The sequence below is a fragment of the Furipterus horrens genome, unplaced genomic scaffold (genome assembly GCF_987537825.1).
Source record: "Furipterus horrens unplaced genomic scaffold, mFurHor1.1.pri manual_scaffold_5, whole genome shotgun sequence".
Classification (NCBI taxonomy): Eukaryota; Metazoa; Chordata; class Mammalia; order Chiroptera; family Furipteridae; genus Furipterus; species Furipterus horrens.
In genome coordinates, this window is record NW_028327175.1 from 51190689 (window position 1) to 51205899 (window position 15211).

Here is a 15211-nt window from a genome sequence, read left to right on the forward strand (position 1 = left end):
TATTCTGCTTAAACTGCATGGAAAATATCATACCTCCATCTCACCCTCGTCATCAAATAGTTTGTGGAGAGCCTAGACTTGCACCATAGCCTGGAGGTAATGAGTCGCTCCTCCCCCTTTCTTCTGGGGTGGTGCAGAGGAGGCAGAGTGGGGGCCTTGAAGTTCTATTCCCACCTGCTGTAACAAGGTACTCCCTGACCCCCTTACCACAGTGGGGTGGAATGTCAGTGAAGGCCATGTGAGTAACCTAGATTTCTATACCCTGCCCCTACTGGCACAGCATCAGAGGGAGCCTGATAAAACAGAAAGTTTAAATTAGATACAAGGTCTTGTGAAATAATGACAAAATGTCCAGGATACATTTTTAAAAAATTACATCTCATACCAAGAAAATCTCAACTTGAATGAGGAAAGATAACAGATGTCAACAATGGCATGACACTGATGTTGGAGTTATTTGACAAGGATTTTTAAAGCAGTTATAAAAATGCTTCATTGAACAATTACAAACACACTTGAAACAAATGAAAAAAATACACAGATGCTGTAAAGGTATAGAAAATATAAAGAGGAAACAAATGGAAATTGTAGAATGGAAAAAAGTAAAATAAACTCACTGGACGTGTGCAATAACAGAACGATGATGTCAGAGGAAAGAGTCCATGAACTTGAATATGGAACAGTAGAAATTTCCCATTCTGAAAAACAGAGAAAATAGGCTGTAAAAGAAAATATAGTCTCAAAAACCTGTAGTAACAAAGATATAACATTGCTCTTTTCAGAGTCACCCCCCCAAAAAGGGTATAATGTGGGCTGAAAAGTAGTCAATGAAAACTGACTAAATAGTCTCCAAATTTAATGAAGTGAAATAGAACCCATGGGTTGTTCAGTTATGAGGGGTTTGATTGCCCATCACCAAAAAGCATAAGTCCCAATACCAGATTTTGGTAAAAGATGAAAGGAATTGTTTATTTAAAGGTTATACAGATTTAGATTAATTTCAGATTTCCGTCGTTAAGTCTCACTCTCTTCAGAACACACAAAAACACATAATCCTGCCTCCCCCTGCCAAACCAGGCTAGTTTTAGAATAGAAAAGTCAGTGGTACCGTTTCCCTCTAGGAAAATAGAACTCTGTGGCTTCGTATTTCCCAGACACAGTTCAGCTTTACTGGCAGCTGCCATTCATCCGTGCCTGATTGGGGAGGTTTTGCCTGTGTTGTGAGGATTTTGAGCTCTTAATCTAGAACCACATGGTACCTTTACCCACCTGACCTCAAGGCCGGCAGGTGGAGTGCATGGCTCTCTGTTTTCAAAACTATGTGGCCCTCCCTTTACCTCCTTTTTAACTGCAAGGCTTTTTCTCCTGCTTAATGGCTGCCACTTTATTTTTAAATTCTTGACCGTAGCCTGTATCACAATGGGTGTGATAACCAGTTCTGGCCATTAGCAGGACTTTGTGCAGGCCCTGTAAGCTCTTTCATTACCATTCTATGGCCAAAGCACCCCCATCCCCATCTCCTTTGCGCCAAAATGAGCTACCAGTCATAGATACACAAAAGCATCTTAGGAAAAATGGCTGTGTTCCACTGAGTCCCATCCCCCACTCCCCAAATCACGGCCTATGGGGAACTGGGGAATGGCCTTTTTCCACCCTGTAAGAAAAGGCGTAAACATAGTGATTCAAGAAACTACATGAACTCCAAAAAATATACTCAAAGAAGTTCAAGGCACTCAAATTTCTAAAACCTACAAAGTAAAACTCTTGAAAGCAGAAAAGACTCATTAGATCAGCTGTTCTCAACCTGTGGGTTGCGACCCCTTTGGGGTCGCCTAAGACCATCGGAAAACACATATATAATTACATATTGTTTTTGTGATTAATCACTATGCTTTAATTACGTTCAATTTGTAACAATGAAAATACATCCTGCATATCAGATCTTTACATTACGATTCATAACAGTAGCAAAATTACAGTTATGAAGTAGCAATGGAAATAATTTTATGGTTGGGCGTTACCACAACATGAGGAACTGTATTAAAGGGTCGCGGCATTAGGAAGGTTGAGAATCACTGCATTAGATGAAAGGGAACAATGACCCAAATGACACCAAATTTCTCATCAGAAATCATGGAGGTTAGAAGGAAATGAATATTTTTTTAGGAAATAAAAAAAAAAAAAAGTCAACCCAGAACTGTTTACCCAATGACTATATCCTTTAGGAATGGAGGTGAAATCAACAGTCTCAGATAAAGGAAAACTGAATTTGTCACTATGTATTTGTTGGGAGAGCCCATCTAGTTACATAACCAATCCTCATTTTCTCTCTCATTCAAGAAAATGAGTTTTCCTTTTAACCTCAGACTTTGTCCTACTCCATTTCCAAATAAGCATTTCACAAAGCAGGAGCTTAAACAAATGAAATGAGCAACATCGCTGAAATGGTCATTGCTTGCAGTTTAACTTGTTAGTAGACATTAGCTGAACAAATTCTTTCAGTGGCAATTTATCTGTCAAACGTTAAGGGACTATCGCTCCAGTTCCCAAACTGTGCACTGAGGCTCCCCAGGTACCACAACAAACTCACAGGGGAACTGTAAGATTTTTAGATTAAAAAAAAAAAAGATTTTATTTATTTATGTTTTAGAGAGAGAAGAAAGGCGGAAGAGAGGGAAAGAAACATTGATGTGTGAGAGAAACATCAATATGTGGTTGCCTCTTACGTGCACCCAACTGGGGACCCGGCCAGCTACCCAGACGTGCCCTGACTGGGAATTGAGCTGGTTACCTTTCAGTTTGCAGGACCATGTAGCCTACTGAGCGACACCAGTAAGAGAGATGAGACTTTTTGAGAGAAGCACGCAATCTGAAACACTTGTTGTACACAATCCAAACTCAGAGTTGTCATAATTTCAACATGAATTAGATCGTACATAGCGCCTTACCCAGAAGTGAAATTTCCAATGCCAGGAATTCAGTCATAGGTCACATCTGTTTGAAAGCAATTAGGATATGAAGTTTTCAGGTGGGCAACGATGTTGTCCAGGAAGAGGCAGAATGTGTTTTTGTATTTCTGCACAGTTAGGGCTTTTTGAGCAAATTTTTTTGAAACTTGAAAACCTGAACTAATGGCAAGCTCTAGAAGATAAATTATAACTGTAGAGATAATGAAAACTCAAAAGGCTTACCCAACTTGGGAGATGTTTGTTTACATTTCAAGTTGGGATGAGAAAGGGACTTTGGAGATGTCCCTGGGCTGTAAAGCTGGTGACATCAGCTTTTTATGGCCCCCGGGAGAGATTTATTTACATTATAAAAGGGTTAGAGTCAGAACCCAGAGTTCTTTACATATTATCTTCAAGGAGTAGAGGTACTTTCTCCCTTCTTTTAGATGGGAAAACAATTGCTTCCCCCCCCCCCCCCACCGAAGTGCCTAGATTTATTTTCTCAGCATTCCTCACTTACTGTACACACCCAATTGCATGTAGGGTGTGACAAATAGTTTTCTCCAAGGGCAGGAATTGAAACAGCAGGAACCAGCAAATAATGTAAGTGGAGGGAACCAAAGTTTGGCCATTCTGAGGCTACTTTTTGGGATACTGATTTTTAAGCTATTAAGAAACAGGACTCAGAACCTTTGACCCTTCCCCTTTCCTGCTTAACAGGTTCAGACAGAGAAACCTGCTGCAGGAAGATCTTAGGATGCTGCCTTAGCCTAATTTGAATTAAGAGTGGTAAACAAGAGGGCTTCAGGCAAGTAGGTGCCTGTTAACTAGATAGCCACTGTGTCCCACTGTTTCCGAGTTCCCTAGCAAGAATTTTCCTGCCTATATGTTCTGCTCTCCCACTGCTGTGTGTAAATTGCCCATTCTCACTTATGAAATCTAATACCTCATTTTCCACATTTCTCCTGTATCCAAAACACATCTTATATGCCCAATGTTGCCTCACTGTCTTTGAAATTTTCATGCTTATGTGAACTCCCCCACGCACATTTTTTAAACTTTATTTTCTCCTCTTAATCTCTGTTAATTTGATCATTTGTCCAGCCTAGAAGAACTTAGAATATGGGAGAGAAAATATTAATATTTTTAGGCCCCACATAAATAATAATAATCTGTCTCTGATCTAAAAACCTCATGTGTACTGTCAGGACAAAGATGAATATTGAAAACCCCACAAAGACGACCACAATACGCACCACAGGTTCTATTATGAATGAAACATAGGGCGTAAGAAATTTTCATATGTTGGAACTTCTCATAATACAATTCAAAATATTGCTCCCTATTCCATAAACCAAATTTCATTCTCATGTTTGGAATATGAATTACTTTACAAATAATCTAAGAGCCAACATTCTCCTATTTCAGCCATTAGTAAAAGAAAAAAGATTTCCAATAAAACAGCGTTGTGGGAACTAAAAGAATCACATGTTTTTCCATTTGCCTTTCCCTCTAATGGAAACTACCATCTACACTATTCTATTTTCCAAACATTTGATTAATAAAACATTGTGCAGTTTATTTCTACACTTTACCAGATATGTGGTTCATATTACCAAGAAAGAAATTGTTGCTAAAATAAATTACAGCTTTTTAATTAAGCTTCAAATACACCGAACAATCTCAGCTATATCAGACTGTCTGTCCAGATTTGGCATTTACTTTAATATATTTATATGTGTAATAAAATTGTTCTACTGTTGCTGGTAGAAATGGGGTTCTTACGGTGTCGCAAGAAAAGCACATCAGGGACCACACATGGGAGAACGAGTTGTGGTAATACGATTTATTGAAGCTGGAGCAAACACAAAAAACTGTCCACAGGTGCCAGAGTGTGTGTCTCACCCATGGCCAGGTGGTTCAGCTCCATCCTATTGTGGAGGAGGTCCAGCCTTGTCTTCCACAAGCCCAGAAGAGGGGTCAGGGCCCAGTAATTTTGTGCAGTCAGTTCAGTCCACTCCAAAGCTCAGTCCAGCTCAGTCTCTGTCCCCATCCGGCTAGCTTAGTTTCTGTTCCCACCTACGTTCCGGCTGGTGCTGTGCTCGGTCTGAAGGCCCACACTTGGTGCCTGCTCTTGGGCTTGCGTGGCTGCTAGGCCCACATGGCTGCTATGGAGAGAGCACAGGCAAACGAACAGGCAAACAAACAGGCTAATGAATGTGTGTTACTGAGAGAGGCCTTCATTATGTTTTGATTATATTACCTCACGCTTGGAAAAAACGAGGCACTCTTTCAAACTAAACAATCTCTTCCCAGTCCTTTGGGGGTTTGTGCTGGGCCCTCCCCTAACCAATCCAGTCTATTACCCAGATTAGACACATCCCCTTTATGGTCGACATCTTGGCTCCTACCAAGCATGTCTTAAAGTAGATGAACCTCCCCCTGTGCCACCTTGGCTTCTACTGGGCACGCACCCAGCAGAGGAATTTCCCCTTTATTGTTTGTTCCTCCCCCACATAGTCTAGGCAAGTGGACAGCTTGTACCCTGAGGAGATTGGAAAGCCGATTCTTCCTCCCTACACTGGGAACCGAGGGAAGGGGGACGGAGGGTTATTAATCCCCTTGGCAAGGCAATGAGGTTATCCCCTGGAGTGTGTGAAGCTACGGTTTCTGACCTAATTAAGGTTAGCCAGTTTTGCTCCCTTCTCTTTTATTAATGTATCTCACTGCTAACACTACCACAAGGTCATATATATTTTTATTCAATAACAGAACATGTAAATCAGAATTTCTAAAAACAAGGCGTTTTTAAAGGTGTTTCATGTGAACTCTAGCAGAAAATAATCTATTACATTTCTTCAAAATGTAAAATTTATTTGGAGAAGTAGCATGGCATTTCACACGTGGAAGGACCTTTAAGTCATCACTTGTTGACAATAAAAAGTCAGTATGTGAAATCCGTGAAAATCTGGAACAAGAATCAGCTTTGATTTGGTTCAGAGTTCTTTAACACTATATTTTCTCATGCCTGAGAGTCATATTCCAATAAAAGTTAAACTATAATTGTGTTGGAACATTTAGATGCCCATTCCCATCATCAGTATGCTTCTGTCCAACAGCAATAGAAATTTTTAAGATTAAAAAAAAAATCCTAGAAAGAAGGAAGAATCCATTCACATTTCCTTGTCAAATAAATGTTCCCAATACAGTGTAGGGAAAATAGTCAATAATATTGTAATAATTATGTCTGGTGCCAGATGGATACTTGAAATATTGGGGGATCACCTTGTAAAATATGTGATTGTCTAATTACTATGCAATATACTTGAAACTAACACAAAATAATATTAACTGTAAACTATAATTGAAAAATAAAATTTAAAAAATTCCCAATAAATTCTTTAGAGTAATAAACTAGAGATTCTTGATTTCAAAGTACTTGGAAAAATATATATATTATTTAATATGTAATATATTATTTTATTATATATATATAATTAAAATGGTATCATGGAAGAAGTATTGCACAAAGAGCAAGGCGATTCTGGATCTTAACTTATGGGGTCCTAATTGTTCCTTTTATGAGGTGGAAATAGCAACTTTCTTTTGGACGAGGGACTGGTTCAAGGATTCCCCAGCTCTCTCTCACTAAGGTCTTAATGTTCTCTAGGGAGTAGGAACAGATTAGATGAGAGAATTAGAAATTACTCAGAAGCAAGCAGGGCCAAAAAGGAAGGGACCAATAGCAAATAATGCAGGCATATAAGATGTCTGGAAATAGAAGTTATTGATATTTCGAAAGTTAAATAAAAAGATAATATTACATAAAGGAGAAAGGTACAGCAAATCAAACTGATGTAGAGAACTGAATTTAGCATCATCATCGTCATCATATTAGCATCATTATTATTATTTTAAATGTTCTCCCACAAATGTGATTGATATAAGAAAGTCATTTTTAAAAACATAAGTTTTAAATAACATAAGTAAAGCCTTCAAAGATTCATAATAGAATCAGTTGACTGTTTTTTTCTTTTAACAGTTACACAGTTTTCCAGAGGAAACCACTAACCATAAATCCGCATTTAATTAAATCTTCTCTCACAGGGAGGCATACAGCATTTTGGTTTACACTGGTCTGTTTATGAAGCTTCATTTTGTGAGGAAGTAGGTGCTGATGTTTGCATTCTGTTTTGATTTTTAAATGTAATTAAAAAAATACTTAATAAAAATATTATTTACTGGTTCTCAGACTTTTCTGGGGAAATATCCTATTTTGTTTATTTGTATCTTTTCCTTTTTACTTGATCTATGATTTTAATCTTTTCCAAAAACTAGATTTGGGCTTATTAATCTTCCTATTTTTAGTATTCCATTTCAATGATTTCTGCCCTTATCTTGGTTTCCTTTTTTTTAGTTGTTTTGTTATGCTTTTTCTATCTTTTGAGTTGAATGCTTACTGTGTATCTTTAACTTTTCTCATTTCATTAAAAATGTATTTAAAGCTATAAATGTCCTTGTACATACTGCTATGGATGTGGCTTACAAATGTTTTTATGTAATGCTTTCATTATTATTAATTTTAAGTTTCAAAAATATTTTTATGATACCCTTTTTAACCCAAACATCATTAAGCAGGATACTACACTGTTATGACTTGAAAAATTATTCTTTAAATTATACATAGACATCTTATAGTATCCTTTGTATGTTTGATATATTTCATAGAAAAAACTTTAAGGAAAAAAAGAAAATACACTTATCTTACAACCTAGCAATTTTACTTCTACTTATAAATGCTATAGAAATTCTTGCACATGAGCAAAAGTAGAGTTGATAATAATATTCTTTGTAACATTACAATATTGTGAGAAACAAACCTAATGTTTATCAGCAAAGAATGACTATATCAGGCCACATTTATGAAAAGTAATACTATAGAAATTTAAATGAATTAAATTTACATGTACCAAAATAGATTTTTTTGACATCCTTGGTCACAGTTTAGGGCTGATGTCAATTATGATATCTAATTAAAAAAGCATATTTTTTATTAATCTAAGAACTTTAATAAAACTAACCACCTAAAGTCATACATATCTTAAAGGAATAGAGTATTTACACAATAATTTTACATCACTATTTATAATTTTAAAATTATTTTTCTTATAGTTCCATCAACTGAAAAATACAATATAATATTTTAACATTTTAAACTCAGATTTATTTATTTAGAAAAGATTTTATTTATTTTTAGAGAGAGAGGAAAGGAGGGAGAAAGGGAGAGAAACACCAATCCATGGGACAATGCCCAACCTACTGAGTCACACCAGTCAGGGCCTTTTTCTAGTGTTCTAGGTGCTTAGAAAATTATTTGAGACTTTAGAAAATTCCCTATAATACCAAAATCATAACCTAAGTAATATGATTGTTGTATGGCAATTAGTAAACTTTTCTCTTTACTAAATATTTAAGGACATTATTTTCAAAATGTTTTTTCTAATATTTAAAAATGTTAGAAAATATTACTAAATTATAATTTGTATTATATTTAATATTTCATTTGAGATTATTATTCTGTTATTCTAATTTTATCAACATGATTTAATAAAAATATCTGTATAACAGGCTCTTGTGTGCACAAGAATGTAACAAGATTTAGTCTTGCCTAAAAGCTACCAAGTCTTCTTGTTCTGCACTGAAAATAGAATTCTGGGAAACTTTTTAAAGTTTCATAATCTCGGTAACCACAATCTTGGAAAAATAGAGATAAGATCAAAATCCAAGTGATAAAAAAAAGAAGAGAATAAGAATTGTAAATTAGAGGATTTTAAACAAAACCTATTTGTATGTGGTAGTTTGCTAAATAATTCAAGTCCTGTCTTTATTTTACAGGTGGTACTTATAGATTTGTACAAAATTTAAGAGGTTTCAAGAAGCTTTTACATATATGAGTTTGATCAAAAACTTAAAAGGTGAGAAATTAAAGATATTGAATGTTAATTGCTTTTTCTAGACTCTAGCTAAAGTGCGTGCTGGGATATAGGAGCTATAGTTCTGTTTTAAGATTAGAGACTATTGAATTTGCTTATAGATAATAAAATAGGAAGTAATTAGCAAAAAAGAGGTTGAAGGTACAGGAGAGGGGAGCTAACTGACAAGGTCCCTGAGATTTTTGTCTGGAGGGGCAACCTTGAGGTCTGAAGACAAAATTCACAGGGCTATAAGATTATGAGATTAAAGGCTATGGTTTATTCATTTTTGTGATTTTAGGGTTTAGCATAATGGTTGGGGTGAGAATATTTCACTAGTTCAGGAATAAGTATAGGGTAATTTACTGATGAAAGAGAAACATACCTTAGACAAAGATAACAAGGAAAAAATGCTATTTCATTGTATCACTTGAAATTTTAGGTGTCCTAAAAATTTACTAGGATACATGTAGTTCTCCCTCATTCCAGATTCTATGAATGTAAGCCCAACAATATAACTATCATTCAAAGACAGTCATAGTTAATAATGTAATATATTTTATCACAATATTTTATCTATTGACTTTATTTTACATAGTAAAATCACACTATATATTCAATTTTTTGTTACCTGGGTATGAGTTGTATATTTTGTGGGTATCTACAAAAAAATTTTATCACAGTTTGGCTTTTTTTTTTTCATAATAACCCATGGTGTTAGCCTATTCCATTAGCTGGTAATTGTCAAGAAATAGAAATAATTTTAATATAAGGAAAATAACGGCTACCAAATATTTAAATGCTTTTCACAAACAAATAAAATTGTTCTTTAAGTTACTCATTTATTACTTCTACCTCACAAGTACTTATTATAAGAAAGGCACTGTACTAGAGTCAGTGAGAATCAGAAAGGTAAACAATAAATGTTTTTGCTTTGGAGGATTCAGTGAATTATAACATTGTGACTTTTGGAATTCATGATTATCTTTCTCACCAACCAACATGCATAGATTAAAAAATGATTTAAGATATTTTAGTAAAGATTTAACCAATTAATTTTCTATTATTTCCTATGGTGACTGAATTGTACATCAGATATAGTATTAAATCAAATATTAATGAAAAAGAATTCCTTAGTATAATTTGAAAATTAACTGCTAAAAATCATTCCAGGAGGAACTCATTTATTTCTAACTGGACATTTGGGACACTTAAGGAATGCATGTAATTCTAAAATATCTGACCAATTATTCACTCTGACAATTAGTCATCCCTTTAATCATCAACATCTTCATTATTTCTAATGGTAATCAAATCTTGTTGATGGTTTTAGGAAGCTTAAGTTACATGGTAGCATGTTCTTCTAAATTTCCAAATATTTTACCCTGAGCACTACATTATTTGTAAAAAACCATTGCCCATTCATGTGTAATTTGGATGGATAAAATATCAGGAACATATAACAGTGAACTATTTGTAGTTTCCTCCTCAATGTTCATTGTTTCTTAGGATAATAAGCATTTTTAAACAAGGAACTCACTGCCCTGAAAAAATAGAATATGATCTGTAACTCTTAGGTTTATAGTTGGGCATTGGGATTGATAGTGCTTTTTTGTAAGCAGCACATGTTTCTTTTAAAACAAGTATATTTCAAGAAGAAACTGCTAAAATCATTTTCTTAGAAGAAAGCATGCTTGTTACAAATGATCTTCTGTCCCAGGACCAGTTCTGTTGATTAAAACAGTGATACTAAGGAAAAATAGACATGGTTCTGATGACCCTGAGAAGTTGTTAATTAACTTTACCTAGTTCCTACATTTTCTGAAACAAGTATGTTACAAAGTAATACAAGATGAGTAAAAAAACCCACCATTTATTTGTTTGTTTGTTTGTTTATTTATGCTGAACTGAAGTTCATACTTTATTCAGATTTTCTTAGTTTTTAAATTAATGTCTTTTTTCTGTTCCAGGATTGCACTTTACATGTAGTTGTCATGTGCCGTTCGGCTCCCTTTGCTGTGATAGTTTCTTAGTCTTCCCATGTTTTTGATGAGTTTGACTGTTTTGGGGAGTATTCGTCAGATTTACTGTAGGATGCCCCACTATTGAACTTATCTGCTGGTTTTATTATGATTAGACTGAGTTAAGAGATTATGAGAGGAAGGTCACAGAGGTAAAGTGCCATTTTCACCACATATTAAGGGTGCATACTACTGACATAAGGAACATTGATGTTGACCTTGTTCAAGTGGATGAAGTAATATTTCTCAGGTTTCTCCCTTGGAAAGTTACTCTCCCATACACTACTCTTTGGAAGGAAGTCGCAATGCACAGCCCACACTTATGCCATTTACTTTTGGGAAACAATTTAGCATGCATACCTTCCAGTCTATAGATTATTAACATGCTTCTATTTGATTTCCAACCAATTAGGTGCAACTCAGAATTGGGTTAGAACATTACAATTGAGTACTAGAGTGGATTTTGAGAAATTTTCCATTCATGTGGAATATCTGAGGAGTGAGTTACAATATATAATTTGTATGGATTATTAATTTTCAAAAGAAAAATATAATTAAATATTTTTGCCCCTAAAAATATATATATACCTTTATTTATCCATCTATTTTTTTAAGACTTAAAAGATACTTCAGGACATTGAAGGGAATTCACAGGAGTCATCAACAGAAATAACAATTAGTTCAACAAAGAATAGATATTTGTTGACTTGAATAACAGATATACCCACATTTTACTGAAGATGTAAAAAGTATAAGTGTTGTATATAAATTGGTACCAGATATTAATATGTGACTACCAGGAAGTCAATAAAATTATTAGCTTATCTTATATTATCTTATTCATTGACCCTAACCCTTCAAACTCCCCTAAACAAGGTTATTTGCTCTTTTTGATCTTTGGAATGTTGCACATATAAGGGCTTACTCTGTCTCTCTTCCCAAGGATCTTCAGTGATTGCATTGTAGACATTACAAACATGACTGTCCTTAGAGCATTGAAAAAGCTCTTACGAGGATCAATATTAAATAACAGTGTTTGGTACAGAAGGTCAGTGGGCTATTGGCTGTGTGTTTATAAGTGACTGTTTTCCTACTTAACCAACAATTATCTTAACACCAAGAAGAATTGGTGATATGTAAGTTGGCTCACTGCTAAAGACCTAATTTGTTCACAATCAGGACTTTGAAAAAAGGCACAATAAATTGGCTCTTACTCTAAGAAATTTGTCTGTTAAACTGAGGACTGTAATCAATGGGTAGGAACTGCTGTAGTTCTCTCTTGGCACATTACTGCATCATTAACTTGCCACCAGAGAATTATAGTTTGTGGTTAAAATTTATGTGAACTAACTTGGAAGAAAGGCCTATTGGGTTGTTTTAGGATTATCATTTTATTTCTATGCAGGGATTGAAAGTTGATATCTGAGTTCCTGAATATAACTCCCCTGCTCTTCTTTTGTCAAAGCCAAAGTCAACTGCTTGTTAGAAATTGGTAAATATATTTCAAGTATAACTATGTCAATGCCCTTCACCCAAAACCACCAGGAATACTCTTATAGTTGGGTTGATTACTTATTGCAGTAAGGGATAGTGGACACCAAAAGAAACTGTGGGATGTTACAGGAAAGGGATGTTAGAAAAAACTCACAGGTTGGGTTAATGGTAGGTGATTTGGGGGGGGCAATTAAGGAAGCAAGGATTTGGTCTAGATTGGAGACTATTAAGAAGTGCAGGGATAATCTATAATTGGGCATCTTAACAAATCTTTTTTTAATCCTCACCCAAGGATATCTTTATTGATTTCAGAGAATAGAAGAAGGAGGAGGAGGAGGAAGAGGAGAAGGTGGAGGAGAAGAAGAAGGAAAAGAAGAGGGGGGTGGGGGAGAGAGAGAGAGAGAGAAACATCAATTGGCTGCTAGAACCCACAATATTTTGATGTATGGGACAATGCTTCAACCAACCAAGCCACCAGGGCTTAATAAATCTTATCTAGGAGAAGGGAAGACCAGACCCACACTAAAGCTTTAATTGGTTAAAATAAAAAAAGTAGCCGTTACTCAAATTAGCTAGGATAGGGAAATGCTTGGTATTTTTGAGTTTTTGATGATTTCATGTTTTGTCTATATTCAGACATGATTATAGGGAGGTCTCATTTTTGTCTTGATCCATCCTGGTCACAGAGTGGCCTTATATGATGTTTATCTTCTGTGAAATTCTTTATGTTCAAGAAGAGGACACTATGATCTAATTATGAATGCCAGGCCAGCTCCAAGATGTCATGGTCTGCTTTCCTCTTTCCTCAAGTATTAATTAGGCCACTAACTGGCTAACATAGTAATCATTGGTTTAGAAGATCGTATTTCAATATTATACATATTTAATAAAATTTAAATTAATAACTACTCAAAATATGTAACAGACATCACTATACTTTTAGAGATCTACTAAACTATTACATTTTTGTCAATTTTAGAATTAAATCCTTATCATTAAGTTCTTCAGCAATAAATTTAAGAGTTGAAGAGTATAAATTTTGTATTTGTTAATTTTTTTGCATAAGGTCGCAATCCAGTAATTATATCAATACAGTGTCTTGTCCTTAGTTTTATAACCATCAGCCCTGGCTGATGTGGCTTAATGGATTGAGCACCAGCCTGCACACCAAAAGGTCACTGGTTCAATTCCCAGTCAGGGCATATGCCTGAGTTGCAGGCCAGGTCCCCAGTTGGAGGCATGTGAGAAGCACCTGATCAACGTCTCTCACACTGATGTTTCTCTCCCTTTCTTTCCCTTTCCCTTCCCCTCCTCTCTTTCTATGTGTGTATATGTGTGTGTGTGTGTGTGTGTGTGAAGCCATCAACAGTAATGGAAAGCACATGACATGAATTAATTCATAAAACCTTCACTACAGCCTTTATGTGATACTCACCAGTCATTTGGAAGAAATACTGGACTAGCTAAACTCAGTCTTCCCCTCTTCTTCTAGGAGTCTCCTAACTTTCTCCACCCCTTCCTCCGCTTATTAATGACTCTCATTCTCAAGAGTTGTTGCATCAGTGCTACTCTCATCTCTCATGCTCTTGCAATTCCCCATGTTCAGTATTATTTACGTATTATTTACAATAGCCAAGATATGGAAACAGCCTAAGTGTTCACAGATGGATGAGTGGACACAGAAAATATGGTGTACATATACAATGAAACATTATTCAGCCACCAAAAAATGAAATCTTCCCATTTGTGACAACGTGGATGGGCCTAGAGGCTATTATGCTAAGTGAAATAAGTCAGCTAGAGAAAGACAAATACCATTTGATTTTACTTATAAGTGAAATCTAAGTAACAAAATAAACAAACAAAACAGAAACAAACTAATAGAGAACATTTTGATCATTGCCAGATGGGAGGGGATGGGGGGATGGGTGAAAGAGGAGAAGGGATTAAGTAGTGCAAATTGCAGTTATATAACTATGTCTCAAGATTAAACAGATTTTTGTCTATAGTCTTGTTAATGCAGCTAAGCTTTAAATATTATTTCTTCTCAAAGTCTTATTTTCAGTGTTACTTTATCCTGTTGTCCATGCCTTTCTTGTAGGTACCTTTCAATTTAACATAATCCTAGGTTTCTGGTCTTATCTCATAATTTGTGACTTGAAGGATATGCAGAGGCTGGTAGCATATGACCTAATTTTAATACATTGTAGAATTGTCCTCAAAAAACATAATACTTTTTATATTTATGAGTGGTAAGTTATAGAAAGATGTTTAAGATATATTGCCCATGATAAGGGCAGGATACAAAATGGATTTTTCATTTTTACAAAATATACAAATAAAATAATACTCAGGCCTCAACTAATGACTTTCATTCATTTCCATTAATTTTAATGGGAAAAAATTACGATACAGTCACTCCCATCTCAAGATACTCAAACAACTCTTTTATCTGATGGCTGTGTATTGATATTTTATTTCAAGTTGTAACTTTTGGTTCCTAGACAAATCTCAGGATCCCTTTCTATAGGTAATGAAAAAATAACTACAATTCATATTTAAAGATGTGTACTTCCCCTTTTACTGTTCTGACTGCAGTCCATTTCTATTCTTAGGATAAATAAAATAAGCAGGTCTTAGTGTGCTTAAACCACATCATAAAACTGTTTTGCTTCATGGTCCAGTAATTCTGGCTCATATCCCTGCCCCTTCTGCTAGCTTAGCTCTTAAAAACACTGCCTCATGACCACAAATGAGTAAAGAACAGTCTTAAACT

At 35.2% G+C, this 15211-nt stretch overlaps 1 long non-coding RNA gene across 2 annotated transcripts in view; it reads right to left on the reverse strand.

Moving 5' to 3' along the window:
• Positions 1 to 4789: 4789 nt before the first annotated feature.
• The window catches only part of LOC150008605 (uncharacterized), a 35424-nt gene continuing 25002 nt past the window's right edge, over positions 4790 to 15211 (reverse strand). The window contains exon 3 of one of the 2 annotated variants that reach the window (XR_016511124.1): positions 4790 to 5113. This is a non-coding gene — a long non-coding RNA (uncharacterized LOC150008605). Of the gene's footprint in view, positions 5117 to 15211 lie in introns of both variants that reach the window. The other variant, XR_016511123.1, reaches the window with a different exon arrangement.